At 40.3% G+C, this 16475-nt stretch overlaps 1 non-coding gene and 1 pseudogene across 1 annotated transcript; both read right to left on the reverse strand.

Moving 5' to 3' along the window:
* LOC118650695 overlaps positions 1-16475 on the reverse strand; it is a 95239-nt pseudogene that overhangs the window by 27821 nt on the left and 50943 nt on the right.
* LOC118652230 lies at positions 6303-6409 on the reverse strand. The gene has a single exon (XR_004966497.1). It is a non-coding gene; the product is annotated as a U6 spliceosomal RNA (small nuclear RNA).

Here is a 16475-nt window from a genome sequence, read left to right on the forward strand (position 1 = left end):
TCAAATCTCATCTCTCCCCCTCATTTTTTACCATCTTTATTATTTAAATCTCCTTTTTCTATTTATCGTAAAGGTGTTCATCATGTTGTCCTCTTTTATTTTAAGACAAATTTTCTGAATTGTAAGCAAGAATTGGAGCATGTGGGCAATTTTTCACTTTTACAGGTCCATACAATGAACACTTCTCAATATTAAACCACTTTTGTTTTTAAAGAAGATTTCTGTATTTCTTTGACACAGTCAATAAGATATTCTGAAACCATATCGTAGATCTGTTCGCCAACTGTGGAATGACACATAAACATTTTGGTGCCTTCTTTAATAGCAATATTAGCATCAATACCTAGAGAATGATTTTTAGCCAGATCCTCTTCTTTGATATTTAGAGCACTATGACAGCACATGAAGCAGAGCTATCATTATGGCATCTCATTTCTCAGTTCTAAGATTTAGCATTTTCTTAGGACACAAGGCAATTGGAACATGAAATGGAAGTAGAACCCATATGCAGATTGAAATGCAGAAATTGCCTCAAACCAAAGCAGAAGCATATGGGAAGGCCCCAGAGGAGCTTTATCCTAGGCAAAAGGAGCAACCTACCATTCCCACTCACTGTTACAAAATTGAACGCTAATTGGGCTAGACTATTTTTTTTTCCCAAAAGTTTTGAAACAAAAATACCTATTTAAAAAAATTATTTTTTTCTTTTAAAGATATTTTATTTTTAAAATATTACTAAATTTATTTGTGACCAAGTGAAAAGTATTCAGTGCCTCCAGACATGTTAATAGTTATTGTTCTGATTCTTACACATTTTTATTGTATGCCTTGCTCCCAATTAAGCAGATAGAGAATAAAAATATTGCTTCAACTTCTTTTGACACTTTTGAGGGGTCAAGACTTCACCATTTATCCTCTATCACATCTGATCCGGTCTTTCCATTATATTTACACCTATGTTTTCCCAAATAGTTTTCCCTTTTGCCAGACTGATCTTTTTACAAACAAAAAGGTTGTTGTGGACTTTTTCATGTCTTACTATGACAAATCATCATAAACTAATCCAATCAACTAGTATTCATCAAATGTTTTCAACGATTAAGATCCAGCTTGGTAATATAGAAGACAAATACAATTACTAGAATACAGATGCAATCTGTAATAAAACAAAGTGGCTATCTTTATATTATTATTAGACAGGTCTCCTTTATATTATGCAATCTGATTGTTGCAGTCTCTGTGATAGGCAGAACAACAACTGCATTCACTCATTTGTTCTCTCCATACATACTTATCCAGCACTCACAGTGTGCCGGGAACTGAAGTAGGTTCTTAGGATAACAAGACAGCATCTGCATTCTTGAGTAGTTCAGAGGTCAGCTAAGAGAAAGAAAAGGAAGGAGCTAACAATGGTGCTCTGTGACAAGGGCTCCATGGGGTGTGCAGCAACTTATATGAACTTGAAGGACTGGCAACTATTCCAGGCTCATTTGGTCTTGAATCCAGACTCTACTCCTCAAGAATCGTGTGACTTTGATCAGGAAATTTAACTGCCTTTAGCATCAATTCCTAATTTGTAAAATACATTTATTTTGTACAGCTATTGTGAGGACTAAATAAGGTAATGTAGGTACAGTGTCTGAAACTTGAGTCAGTAACTCGCTCATATCTTCAGGAACGTGTCAATCTACTCGAAGTATTTCTCTCTTCCCAGCTCTGTCACTCTTTAAGTGTTTTGTCTCAGCTCTCAAAATGTCAGACGTTTTGCAAGGTGAACAGCAGCATGCAATGAGCTAGAGAAAGAGAAAGCAGGAAGCAGAGTCTAAAGAGCCCAGGGAACCATCCATCACAAAGCCATCCTGCCTTAAAGTGAAAAGTGCAATTCCCTAAGATTCTGCAACACCCATGACTGAACATACTGCTAATCTTAGCAAAATAATAAATAGGAAGAAGCTTTGTTTATTCAGATGACGAAGGCCAACTGAGAACAGGAAACCCCAAATTGAGAAGGAACAAAAACCAAGAGTTCTTCCTGTTCAATTGACATCATTGCTAACAAACATTTGTGAAGACCCAGTCGCTTTCTAAAGATTAGAACCTTTATGAATTAGTGTTGGCAGCTTGCTCAAAAGATTGTTCTTTAAGTTTGCAAAACCAGCAACCAATAAAGGCAAGAGAGTTGAAGGAGGCAGAGATGATGAGGGCAAGAGTCAATTTTTTCTAGTTGGTAGGGGATAAAATCTGACACTGATAAGATTCCCAATGAAATAAACATTACCACCAAAAAAGAACAAAAGAATATTAAAACAGTTTTTTTCAATGTTACTGCCTGCTCAGTTTCTTAGAGAGAGAAAAAGAAAAGAGTTTTAGATTAGATTTGCAGAAATGACTAACAAAAAAGGGGTAAAGACCCCCCACCCTTTTTTTTTTTTTACAGTTTTTCCTGTTTCTTCAGCAGTGTTCTAAGTTCCTGGCGGACAGCAATCACAAATTTCCTTGTCTATTCTAGCATGTCTGGAATAAACCTGGCAGAGTAGGGGTTCAACAATAAGTCCTGCTTGGCTGGTATCTATGAATAGAACATAAGTAAAGCACAGGACCCCATTTATTATTCTAATATGAATTTACATTGACATTACTTTTCCATACAAAAGGAATAAGACAAAAAACTGAAAAGAAGCCATATCTTGTTACTTCATTTCACTTAGCAAAGACAGGCCCCAGCGGATGTTTGTTAAAGAGTTAGCCAGAAAAACAACAACAGAGGTAAGTGGACAAATAATACTGCAATTCTGTTGTCTTGATAAAAAGAACCATTCTCTCCCTTCTTGCTCAGGCAGGCATCCTGGCTGCAGCAGCACCTGCAGAGAGGCAGGCAGCTGCATTTTCTTAAAATAGGAGCATGGATCTACAGGTTATAAACTGTGGCCTCCTGAAGGGTGTGAGTCACCTGTTCTACCTCAGTGACCAGCACCCAGCTAGGCCCTTGAAAACACCTGTGGAGTCGAATGAGTCATTTATTGTGGTTTTGCTGTTCTCATCTCTTTCTTATTTGCCCAGCTTCTATAATTTTACCTGAAATGTCTCCATTTATTGCAATGAAATCAAACAAAAATTCAAACTTTATTGAGATGATGTCTTTGTCGGTTTGTTGCCTACCCTTCTTGGTTAGAGCATGATCTTTTGGAAATGGAGTCTCCTATGAGCTAGGAAACATGGATCCACCATCTACTTAGAAAACCTCACATAGCAAAGGTCTTGAGTTTATGATGTGTTCACCCTAGATTCAGACAGGGCTGGGGGTGTCAGGAAGACTGTTGGAGAGAGATATTACAAGCAAGGACCTAGTTACATGAGGCATTAAGTCTTCCTGATTATATAATTCATTCACTCAACTAATATTATTGAGTTCCAACTATGTGGCAATATGCCAGGCTCAAAAAGCCATGATCTTTCTAACATCAGAGATGATAGACAATGAGCAAGTGAAGTAAGCATTTCAAAGAATTATAGAGCACTGTGGAAGCATATTATAGGGGGACCTAACCTAGTTTAGGGAAGGAGGTCAGCAAATACTACCCTAGGGAAATCATATTTATGTTGAAACCTTAAGAGTGACTTGAGTTGCGTCAGTGTGGGTCAACGAAAGGAAAATGGACTATAGTGAGGAGTGGAGGAGTAGTTCGGCAGCAATGTCTTATGGTTCATCTCTAGCTTATGTAGATTGATATTTGAGACTTAAAGTGCAACATTAAAAGCAAAACAAAATGGGATCATGGGGCCAATAGAGGCTGGGACTGAAAAGCTGGAGCCTCTACTACAGAAGAGCCTATGTCATGGTTTCCATGTTGCAGAGAATCATTACCTATGGCTTTGTAGTTAAGGGACACAGCATCCATGTAGGCTGGGTAGATATTAGTGGACAGAAGGGTTCGCCTTTGGTAAACAGGCACAGACACACAGTTCTCAGCAGCAAGTCAAACAAGTACAGGCAAATAGTCAGGAAGGTAGTGTAATGAGCACAAGTAGAATGTCCAAGGTAACTCCCAGAAAAGGTGGGGAGAAATTTGAGACCAGAACTTCTCAGTAAGCGTGAATAGTATAAGTGAGATCTTGCATTATGATTGTTACTAGAGGCCCGGTGTAGAAAAATTTGTGCACTCGGGGGGGGGGGGGGTCCCCTCTGCCCGGCCTATGCCCTCTTGTAGTCTGGGACTCCTCAGAGGATGTCCACCTGCTGGCTTAAGCCTGCTCCCTGGGGGATCGGGCCCAAGCTGACAGTCAGACATCCCTCTGGCAGCCCGGCAGCCCTCGGGGGATGTCCACTTGCCAGCAGGGAGCAGACCTAAGCTGCAGCCAGATATCCTTAGTGCTGCTGAGGAGGCAGGAGAAGCTCCCGCCACCACCACTGTGCTGGCAGCCATCAGCCTGGCTTGTGGCTGAGCAGAGCTCCCCCTGTGGGAGCTCACTGACCACCAGGGAGCAACTCCTGCATTGAGCATCTGCCCCCTGGTGGTCAGTGTGTGTCATAGTGACCAGTCATTCCCCATCGTTCTGCTGTTAGGGTCAATTTGGATATTACCTTTTTATTATATAGAATAAAGGCCTGGTGCATGGGTGGGGGCCAGCTGGTTTGCCCTGAAGGGTGTCCTGGATCAGGGTGGAGGTCCCGCTGGGGTGCCTGGCCAGCCTGGGTGAGGGGCTGATGGCTGTTTGCAGGTTGGTCAAGCCCCCCAATGGGGACCCTCACCCCATGGGGATTTGGCCAGCCTGGGTGAGGAGCTGAGGGCCATTTTCAGGTGCCCAAACCCCCTTCAGGGTGGGGGTCCCCACTGGGGTGCCTGGCCAGCCTGGGTTAGGGGCTGATGGATGTTTTCAGACTGACCAAGTCCCCCAGTGACAGAAGCTCCCAGCCTTTCCTTTTTTTTTTTTTTTTTTTTTTTTTTTTTTTTTGCTCCAGCTTCATGGCCATGGCAACTGGAAGCAGGTACCTGGGGTTTATTTACCTTCTATAATTGAAACTTTGTTGCCTTGAGAGGAGGCAGCAGCCAGCCAGGAAGCTTGGCTTCTTCCATCATTGGGGAAACCAAGCCTCCTGCTTGCTCCAGCTCCATGGCTGACAGCTGCCATCTTGGTTGGGTTAATTTGCATTTGGTCCCTCTGATTGGCTGGTGGGCGTGGGTAAAGGCATAGCAAAGGTATGGTCAATTTGCATGTTTGTCTAGTATTAGGTAAGATAGTAACTTTGTTGACATAATATAGGGATATAGGTTTCCCTTATTACCTGTAGACTTTGGAATTCAGCTTGTCTTCACATTCTCTTACCTAAAAAGCTCCACTAGAACTTGTATATGTATTTTTATTTTAGGTATTAAGAATATAGAAAGACGGGCTAAGTAAACTAAGAGAATTCCCCTCTAAATAATAGTTATGGTTCTATTTGAAGGAGAATTTAGTCTCTAATCATTGTGGTGTAACATTTACTGACTTTTCTACTACTCTCCTTACCACATCCCAGTATATGTAGGTTTTGTGCCCTCGTTAATGTGGCCCTGCAATTATAAGCAAACACATTCAACAAGATGCTTTGTCTAATTGGTTGAGATATTTTAGTAAGCAGGGAGTGCCCAAAAAGCAATGCATTAAATCTGTTTTACTCTCATTAGGCTTTTATTGTTTCAGTCATTATCATAAATATTATACTGATGAATATTTTAGACTTGGAAAGCCCTAGAGTCAATGAGGTTTATGAGAAAAATAACAAAGTCATTGGCACGAACAGATACTAGTAGAATGCTGGCCAAGTGTTCTGGGCTTTGTCTGAAATTTTTATTTGCCTTGCTACATAAAATAAGATGTACCTCAGTTAATATAATTTACAGAAAGCTGAAATTACAGATAAAACTCCCATTTTAATGAAAGCCATCATAATGTCCACTTCTATATGTTTACGTAATTTTTACATTTTGCTGGCAGCCTATAATAAATACATGTAATTGATATGGGCTCAATGGCAACTTTCAAAGTAAAAAATGTATTTAATATATACATATTAAAGAAATTTAATATTAAATTTAACATATTAAATATATATTAGAAATTTAATATATATTAAAATACATTTTTGCATGATTCTGAATATTTTAAAACCATCTTTTATAATATAATACTTGTACTCTACAGCTGTATCAGAATATATATGCTATGTTAAATGTTCCTCTAAACATAGATATCTTTAATGTTATTTTTTTTCAGGCATGGCAATGAGAAAGGGGGAGGCTTTTATTTTATTCATTTATTTTTTAAATATGGAATGCTTCATGAATTTGTATGACATCCTTGTGCAGGGGCCACACTAATCTTCTCTGTATCATTCCAATTTTAATATATGCGCTGCTGAAGCAAGCACAAGTTTATATAAAATTTTTATTTTCTTACTCCTGGTGGAGTTTACAAAATAGCTCCACATTTGAAACCAAACCATTCAGTGTTTGATCTCTAAGTGCTTCCATTTGATGGTGATCCCATCATTCAGAAATTGCATCCTCTTCATTGTTGAATTTCCTGTACCCAGCCCAAGCAATTGTTAATGTTAGTTGAATGATTTAAACAAAATGTGTAAATTCACATCTTTCTGTGAACAGTAAAGTTATTTTATGGCAGGAACATGAAAAGAATCATTGCTTTCTGAAGTACCAGGTTGCAAACTAAACTTGGCTTAGTTTAGACATAGGATTAATAAAACAAATGTGTTTTGTCTTCACACAAAAATGACAGTAGCTTGTGATGTTATTTGTTTCATGAATCAAGAGCAGGTATACTTTGCCAGTATGAACCAAGTGGAGTGTAAATTCTTGGAGTGCCATCAGCACACCATTTGGAGGTACACATTATTAACACCAGAGCTACATAACCCCTTCCGCTTTCCCAAGAAACAACTCCGACTAGTTGAAAATAAACTGCACATCCAATCATTGCAGTCACCTTCTATACGTTATAGCTATAGACTTATTTTTATAAATGGGTATACCGTTACAGTCTTCCTATTTCTTTCCAACAATCTCCAATCTTGCTTGAATTTACTTCTAAATAATTATTTTGTGCAATCATCATTTCCCACCTGGATTACCAGAGCTCTTGACTTGAAAGACGATCCTTCTCTTATAGATGCTCCATGTTGTAGCCATTGACACTTTAAAAGCACATGTGTGATGATGTTGTCATCTACCTGCTTAACATATTTTATTACCCCCTTTCCCTTTCCTCTAAGAATTATTTTCATACATAGCTTATAATAATCTTCATGACTTGGCCCCTGCTTGTATATATTTTATTTATTAAAAATTTTATTTATATCTAATAAAATATATACACACACATACAGTGGTGAGCAAAGTTGGTCTACAGTTGTAAGTACATGGAACAGTTTATTCAGCAAGTAGGTGACAAGAACGTGTAAATAATGAAGGCCAGTAATTTGAGCACTTATGAGCTTGTACCTAAGTGCACTGTGCCATTGTGATATTCTTTTGAGTTACTAAAGCTATTGTAATAACCATAACCTGCATGTCTGTTTCCATATGAACTGTAAACGTACTTTTCCCCACCCCTGTGAATATATATATCTATATATATAAAATAAAGAAATATGCTAATTAACCAGGATGCCGTAATGGGTCGATTGGACAGGAGGTTGAGCGTGCAGCGTCAAGGGTGGGTTAGCAGGGGCTTCCACATGCCTGCGCTGGGGGAGGGCCTGATCAGCAGTGGCCACATCTGCTTCAAGGGCTGGAGAGGGAGGCAGGGCCAGACTGGCAGTGGCCGCGGCTGCTGCAGGGCCTGGGGAGGGAGGCAGGGCGGTACCGAAGGGTGGGCATTACCGTGAGATTTCAAATAGCGTGCTGGGCTCCTAGTATGTATGTATATATATATATATATATATATATATATATATATATATATATATACTAGAGGGCCCGATGCACAAAATTCATGCAAGAGTAGGCCTTCCTTCCCCCAACTACTGGCACCAGCTTCCCTCTGGCACCCAGGACCAGGGCTTCCCTCGAGGTCCTGGCTTCGTCTGGAGGGACGTCGGGTCTAATTAGCATATTATGCTTTTATTATTATAGACTAGAGGACCAGTGCACAAAATCTATGCACAGGTAGACTCCCTAGCAGGGAGCATCCCTTCCCCAGCCACATACTGCCACCGCAGGCAGCCCTACCCCTGGTCAAACTCCCGGTCAAACTCCTAGTCAAAGGGACAACTTGCATATTAGGCTTTTATTATATAGGATAGGCACACACTTACATATAACCCATATTCCAATCACCCCAGACCTTGAGGAGTGGCATGAGTAAAGGCACAAAAAGTAGCAAAATACTCCACAAGAGGCAATCTTCAGAAGAAGGGGAGGAGCTTTCTCCCCTAAAAGATTTATTTTGTGGCTGTTTTAAAAGAAGGAATTTCTATTATCTTCACTCAAAAAATAAAAAATAAAAAGACAGCTAGTATATTTCACAGCAGACTATCAATGTTCAATGGTGAGGTCATATTTCTGATAAAGAAAAGTTCTCTGAAACACTGACAAGAGTTTTAGGATAACTCAGAAGGACTAGATGCCACTTTCAGAAAAAAACAACTAAAACTACATCCATCTTCATGCCAGGAAAGCAAAGCTCTGGACTTCCTCTCACCCCCACATCCAAGCAGGCAGCTAGCAAGGAGATAAATGAGACCAACTTGGATGTGGGACATAGCAGTAAACTGGCCCAAAAGTAGTTTAAGTCAGATGTTTATTCAACAAATATATATAATGAGTATTTATCATGTGCCAGAAACTGTGCTGTGATAAATAAGACACTATATTTGTCATCTGGAAGCTGACAGTCTTATGAGAGACATGGACAAGTAACTGGGCAATTATCATGAAGTAGGATAAGTATTATGAGAAAGGTTAAGTGCAGGGGAGTGTAGGGTGCTGTGAAAGCAGGAAGAGGTGCTGTGATAAAAGGATTTCTGGAGGATATTTTAAAAAAAACAAGTATTTGTTAGTTAAGCTCCTGGGAAGAGGGACAAAGAATTACCAAGCAGAGGAGGCAACAACTATAAACGCTGTGGTCTAGAGAGCCCAGAGAATGAGCGGCATGCTTGGTTTAGCCTTAGCTCTTTTCCTTTCGGGAGCAGCGTGCAGGGATCAGGAGCTCTACCTTTTATGGGGCCAGGCTCTGTTTTTGAGATGAAAGTCAGGGAGTTGGCCTGGATGCGGAAGTCTGTTCAATTCTAAGATTTGATATTGGAAAGCCCATTTCCATGTTAGTTGTGTCCTCCAACTTAGTCGTTATCAAGGTTATGCTTGAATTTTCCATTGGGCATTGGCCTTATTCTTCAATATGCTCAAAATCTCTGTAAAAAAAAAAAAAAAAAAGAGGCTTTCTCACAGACCCCCAGTAAAGTGCAATTTTTAAAAAACTCTTGGGGACTCTGCCCATTCTGTGTCTAAGCTGTACTCCAGCAAAATCAGAAGCTCTTCATCAAGTTATACATGAACGGACCCTGGACTCTACAACCTGGGACTGATTCCAGCTCCAGCAGAAGGCAAACATTTGGCTTCTGATGAAGACAGAAAAGGGGTTTAATTTTATCTACTACAGCTTCTGCTGGTTTGCTTGGAAGCAGACTCTGCCTTAACTTGAACTTCAGTATTTGTGTGTACCTGATACATGAACACTTGGCTGAGCTCTGGCTGAGTTCTTACTGCCTTCCATGTATTGTCAATCCCCTGGTATTTTTTGAGGGTTGGACCACTTCCATGTTTGCTCCAAACATTTGTTTCGAGTTTTTTCCTGGTCCTCTTGAGAGTGACTTTTCATATATCTGCATTCCATCACTCCCACACACCTGGCATAGTAAAATTAGAGACAGCTGTTATGTTGCTTTTTATAAAAGACAGTATGGCAGAGAGGGTAGTACCAGATACTTTACCGCCAGAAAAGTCTAGTTTGAATTATACCCCAATGCTTACTAGTTCCATGACCTTGAACAATAGTAATGGCTGCAACAAATTACTGAGTATTTGCTATGTGCCGGACATTTGCTGAGATCGATTACTTCTGATATCTGTGAACCAGATATGCCAGCCTTGCAAAGTAGATATATCATCGCCACTCAAAAGGGAGGGAGCCAAAGAGGAAAAGTGCTTTAGCATAATGCCTGGCACATAATAAATATTTTTTAAAAAATATTGCTGGCCTTCCCATCTCATCTTCTCATTTTACTTTTATTTTTATAATAATTTTACATTTAAAACATTCAAAGATTATAATGATAAAAAATAAATACTCTAAGATACTTTGGTCTCTTTCCTGTGGCCATTTACCCATTTGCCTTCATCCCCTTTACAAGGTCATTTTTATATTTCTTGCTTATCCTTACGCTATATATCTATATGAATGTAAACACATAGACATGCATTCACACACATAATTTTTCTACATTTTTTTCATAAAATGTGGTATAATGTTCTCTGTAAAATATCACTATGTCTTTCAGTCACAGAAGCCTAAAATCCTGTATTGATCTTGACTCCTCTCTAACTCCCAACATTTAATATTTTCAGTATCTAATCTTTTAATAATCTTGTTTACCTTCAAAATGTGAATATTATGACCATGTGTCACCTCCTCTACCCTGGTCCAGGCCACCAGCATCTCTATCCTAGTTTAACTTTAATAAGATCCTCACTGGTTTCCATGCTTTTGTACCTGACCCTCCACCATTTATTCTCACATGTTAAACTGTTAGAGCATGTCATTCTTCCCCTAAACCTAACAAAAATGTGTCTCTATGTAACTCTGAGTAAAATAAAAAATTATTACACTGGTGTGTCTGCTACCTATTGCTGTGTAACAAGCCGCCCCCCAAATTTAGTGGCTAAAAACATTATATATATTCAGGGTTCTCTAATTTGCGTTGTGTTCAGTTGGGAGGTTCTTCTGCTGGTCTTGTCTGGTGTCACCCATCTGGCAGTTTTTCGGGGATTGTTGTTGGCTGGGATAGCTGGTGAGTTTTCACATAAGTTTTCCAGTAGAATAATCTGGACATCTTCACATGGCCTAGTCATCTTAAGGGTTTTGGGAGAGCAAGTGTGAAAGTACCAAGGCCTCTTGAGACAAAGATTTAGAACTCAGACAACATCACTTGCCATATTCTAATGCTAAAAGCAGGTCCAAAACTCCAACTTAGCTTCAACATTTATAGAATATGCTTCATTTATTTTATTTTTTATTTTTTGTTAATCCTCACCCAAGTATACTTTTTTTCCATTTAGAGAGAGTGGAAGGAGGGAGGGAAGGGGAGAAAGAGAGAGAAAAAAGAAAAAGGGTGAGAGAGAGAAATAACGATCTGAGAGACCGGCCAGGGATGGAACCTGCAACCCAGGTACATGCCCTTGACCAGGAATCAAACTTGAGACCCTTCAGTGCGTGGGCAGATGCTCTAACCACTTAGCAACACTGACCATGGCAGAATATGCTTCATTTGTTTTTTTTTGGTTTGTTTTGTTTTTGTTTTGTAGGTATTTTATTTTATTTTAATTTTTTTTACATTTTTAAATATAATTTTTTATTGATTAAGATATTACATATGTGTCCTTATCCCCACGTTACCCCTTACCCCCTACCCTCATGCCCTCACCCCCCCCCCCCCGGCCATTGGTTAGGCCTATATGCTTGCATATAAGTCCTTTGGTTGATCTTTTCCCCTTACCCCCACCCTCCCCTACCTTTCCTCCAAGGCCTGACAGTCCAATCAATGCCTCTCTGTCTCTGGATCAGTCCTTGTGCATAAGATTATGTTGTTCGCCGAAACCAGTTTGGCTCAGTGGATAGAGCGTCGACCTGCAGACTGAAGGGTCCCAGGTTCGATTCCGGTCAAGGGCATGTACCTGGGTTGTGGGCACATCCCCAGTGGGAGATGTGCAGGAGGCGGCTGATCGATGTTTCTCGCTCATCGATGTTTCTAACTCTCTATCTCTCTCCCTTCCTCTCTGTAAAAAATCAATAAAATATATTAAAAAAAAAAAAAAGATTATGTTGTTCATTATATTCCACAAATGAGTGAGATCATGTGGTATTTATCCGCTCTCCAGTTCCATCCATGCTGTGGCAAATGGTAAGAGTTCCTTTTTCTTCTTCCTCTTCTTAAAGAATACCTTAAAGCATTTCATATAATGCTGGTTTGGTGGTGATGAACTCCTTTAGCTTTTTCTTATCTGTGAAGCTCTTTATCTGACCTTCTATTCTGAATGATAGCTTTGCTGGATAAAGTAATCTTGGTTGTAGGTTCTTGGTATTCATCACTTTGAATATTTCTTGCCACTCTCTTCTGGCCTGCATGGTTTCTGTTGAGAAATCAGCTGACAGTCGTATGGGTACTCCCTTGTAGGTAACTGACTGTCTTTCTCTTGCTGCTTTTAAGATTCTCTCTTTGTCTTTTGCTTTTGGCATTTTAATGATGATGTGTCTTGGTGTGGTCCTCTTTGGATTCCTTTTGTTTGGGGTTCTCTGCACTTCCTGGACTTGTAAGTCTATTTCTTTCACCAGGTAGGGGAAGATTTCTGTCATTATTTCTTCAAGTAGGTTTTCAATATCTTGCCCTCTCTCTTCTTCTGGCACCCCTATAATTCTGATGTTGGTACGCTTGAAGCTGTCCCAGAGGCTCCTTACACTATCTTCATATTTTTGGATTCTTTTTTCTTTTTTCTTTTTCAGTTGGGTATTTTTTGTTTCTTCATATTTCTTGTTTCTTCGTATTTCAAATCTTTGACTTGATTCTTGGGATCCTCTTGTCTGCTGTTGGATCTCTGTAAATTATTCTTTATTTCAGTCAGTGTATGCTTAATTTCTAGTTGGTCTTTTTCATATCCTCCAGGGTCTCACTAAATTTGTCGGCGGTTTCCAGAAAATTCTTGAAAAACCTTATAAACGTGGTTTGGAACTCTATATCCAATCGTTTGCTTTCCTCCATTTCTGTCATTTGTGACCTGTTTCTTTGTCTCCGCATTTTTTATGTTTCCCTGTGTTGTTAGAGTGGTTTTGTGTGCTAGGTGTCCTATAGGGCCCAGTGGCTCAGCCTCCCCAATTACCTGAGGTGGACACTCTTAGTGCACCCCCTTGTGGGCTTTGTGCACAGTCTTGTTGTAGTTAAGCCTTGATTGTTGTAGGATCACTGGGAGGAATTGACCTCCAGGCCAATTGGCAGTGAGAATCAGCTGTGTCTGCAGTGGGAGAACTTCTGTGCTGAAGACACCCTTCTGGGGCAAGACTTGCCTCAGTGGGGCTTTGGTGCTCACTGAGTCTGCCCCCTGAGTGTGTTCCTTATGGATCTGAGGAGTTGTAATCTGGATGGTCCCACTCTGACCACTGGGTACACTGGCTCTTGGATCTAAGGAGGTGCTAATTTAGCCTCTGCCTGAGGTTACCCAGCAGGAGCTACAAAGAGATCTGCAGATTCCCCTTCCTTTTTTTGGAGTTTGGAGGTGCCCAGATGGGGCCCAGCTGTGAAGCAATGCAAGCTGCTGTGGGGCTTGGGCCTTCTCTTGGAAGTTCTGGGTCTGTCTGGCCCAGCTGCAATTTGTTAGGTAATTTTCAGGTTTCAAAGGGCCAGGGCATTCATATGCAAAAGCCTCTGCAGCCTGGGTGGGGCTCGGTCTCGGAATCAACAGGGCAGAGCAAGCAGCTATGGCAGATCCTCAGCCCTGCCCTAAGGGGCCCAGCGTCTCAGTGTCCCGGTAATTGCTGCAAGCACCTCTGAGGGAAAGCCGCCCTCAAATTCCAAGTTCTGCCTGCTGCCAGACAGTCCAGTTCCTCCCCATATGAGTCCTGGGTCCCCAGAGACTTTCCGGAACCAGAGTTCAGAGCAGTTGGGAGCTTGTGACTCCCTCCCGATTCAAAAGGACAGCTGCATCCTCAGGTGCCCGCCCCTTTCTGTGCGCGCTCGAGCCTCTGCACCTCTGCACTTCTGCAGCTCCTCTGAGTCTCAGTGTGCTTTTCTCTTTCCTTCTAGTTGTAGAATTTCCACTCAGCCACCCTTCCTGTAGTTCTGGATGATGTCCGTTTTGTCTTTTCGTTGTATTTTTGAAATTGTTGTGGGAGGCAGCAATTTCCAGTGTTTACCTATGCCGCCATCTTGGTTTCTCCATGCTTCATTTGTTGATGGGAGGTTTCAATCAACCACAATTGGCCTGTAAAACCTTCATGGTCTGCCCTCTTATCTCATCATTTATTCTCCTCCATACCCATTCACCTGCAGCCACTCTGCCAGTTCATTGGTTGATCCTCATACAGATCAATGTAGCTGAAGGAAGGCTTCCTCTGCAGGGATCATGGTCTGCACATGGCTAACTCCCTCACTTCCATTCAATCTTTGCGAATATTTCCCCTACTTAGTGAGGGATACCCTATAAATTATCATTTAAATTTGCAAGCTAATTCTAGGACGCTTATGGAAGTGAAAAACAATGTGGAAGAACAAAGGTGGAGGCATCAATCTTATTATAAAGCTAGAGTAATTAAGGCACTATTGGGATGTTCAGGGATGCAGAACTTAGAAACAGACCTACACATATGTGATGACCTAAATTATGACAAACTTGCTATTTCAATTCAGTGAAGAAAGAGGGGTCTCATTTAAAAATGGTGACATTGAATATTTATTTGAGAAAAAATAAACATTGACCTTTTCCTCCAACTATAACAAAAATTAATTTGAGGTAGATCATAGAGATAAGTATGAATGTAATCATAAGACTTCCAGAAGGGCATAAAAATGAGAATATCTTCATGGCTTTAATGCATACAATTATTTTTTAAGCCATAGGCTGGGGGATATATTTATAATACATGTATCCAACAACAATACTTTTATCAAGAATATGTAAAGAATTCCAAATCAATTAGAAAAGACAACAAAATGCAGATTTAAACTACGTTGATATGCCACTACACCCCCAACAGAATGGGTACAATTTAAAGAACTGACAATAGCATTTTAAAGAATGTGAAATTTGGAGACCTCACATATTATATGTGGGTGAGCATGTAGCTAACAAATAAATTCATATATTCACCAAAAGCATACATAGAATATTTATAGCAGCATTACTTATAATATATCAATAATTGAGAAATAGATAAATTGTGGTTGTGCTATCAGTGGAATGTTGATAAAAAAATAGAAAAATAATATTGTTACACACAATATGGATAAAAAAATCCAGACACAAGAATAAATACTGAATGATTCCTATTAAATGAAGTTCAAAACAGGTAAAATTAATCTAAGGCATTAGAGGTCAGAAAGGTGATTTTAGTGGGAATATTTAGTGCTGGGGGCACAGGGGTCAGTCTGGGTTGCTGCAACCTCCCACTGCTGAGTCATTGTGCTGCACCATTTCTCATTGGTTTCCCTTACTCCACTCACACTTTTTAAACCAGCCCTGACCGGTTTGCTCAGTGGATAGAGCGTCAGCCTGCGGACTCAAGGGTCCCAGGTCCGATTCCCATCAAGGGCATGTACCTTGGTTGCAGGCACATCCCCAGTAGGGAGGGTGCAGGAGGCAGCTGATTGATTTGTCTCTCTCATCGATGTTTCTAACTCTCTATCCCTCTCCCTTCTTCTCTGTAAAAAATATCAATAAAATATATTAAAATAAAATAAAATAAAATAAACTAGTCCATTCATTCATCTTTCAGCAATCTTTTTCAGGAGCCAATTATTTCTGTAAGAGATCTCACTGCCCTTCCCCACCCTAACCTGCCACTAAGATTCTCCCAGCTGCCACTAACATCTTCCCCCTCCCCAAGGTCCTACTTTGCCTGGTCCTTTGCTCTATATGTGAGCTCTGGGGTAGCTTAGAATGGGGTTTTCCCATTTCCACATTCAATCAGTGAGAAACAAGAGGGATTCTCTTCCCTCTGTAGGCATCTCAAGGTTAGAGAGGTTTTGCTTAGTTGTAGCCTGGAACATAGTCTTTTCCCATAGACCCTTATTCCAAAAGCGGGTATTAAATACCTCAGATTTCTATTTGCAATAGCATGGATGGAACTGGAGAGCATTATGCTAAGCGAAATAAGCCAGTCAGAGAAAGATAAATATCATATGACCTCACTCATTTGTGGAATATAATGAACAACATAAACTGATGAACAAAAACATATCCAGAAACAGAGAAGCATCATTAGACCCTCAAATCTCAGAGGGAAGGTGGGGGGGTGGGCGGTAAAGGAGAGAGATCAACCAAAGGACTTGTATGCGTGCATATAAGCCTAATCAATGGACATAGACACAGGGGGGTGAGGGCATGAGGGGGGGGCCAAGGGGGGATAAGGACACATATGTAATACCTTAATCAATAAAGAAAAATAAATAAAATATTCATTTTTTAAAAGAATAAAAAAACCCTCAGATTTGA

The sequence above is a fragment of the Myotis myotis genome, unplaced genomic scaffold (genome assembly GCF_014108235.1).
Source record: "Myotis myotis isolate mMyoMyo1 unplaced genomic scaffold, mMyoMyo1.p scaffold_m19_p_3, whole genome shotgun sequence".
NCBI lineage: Eukaryota > Metazoa > Chordata > Mammalia > Chiroptera > Vespertilionidae > Myotis > Myotis myotis.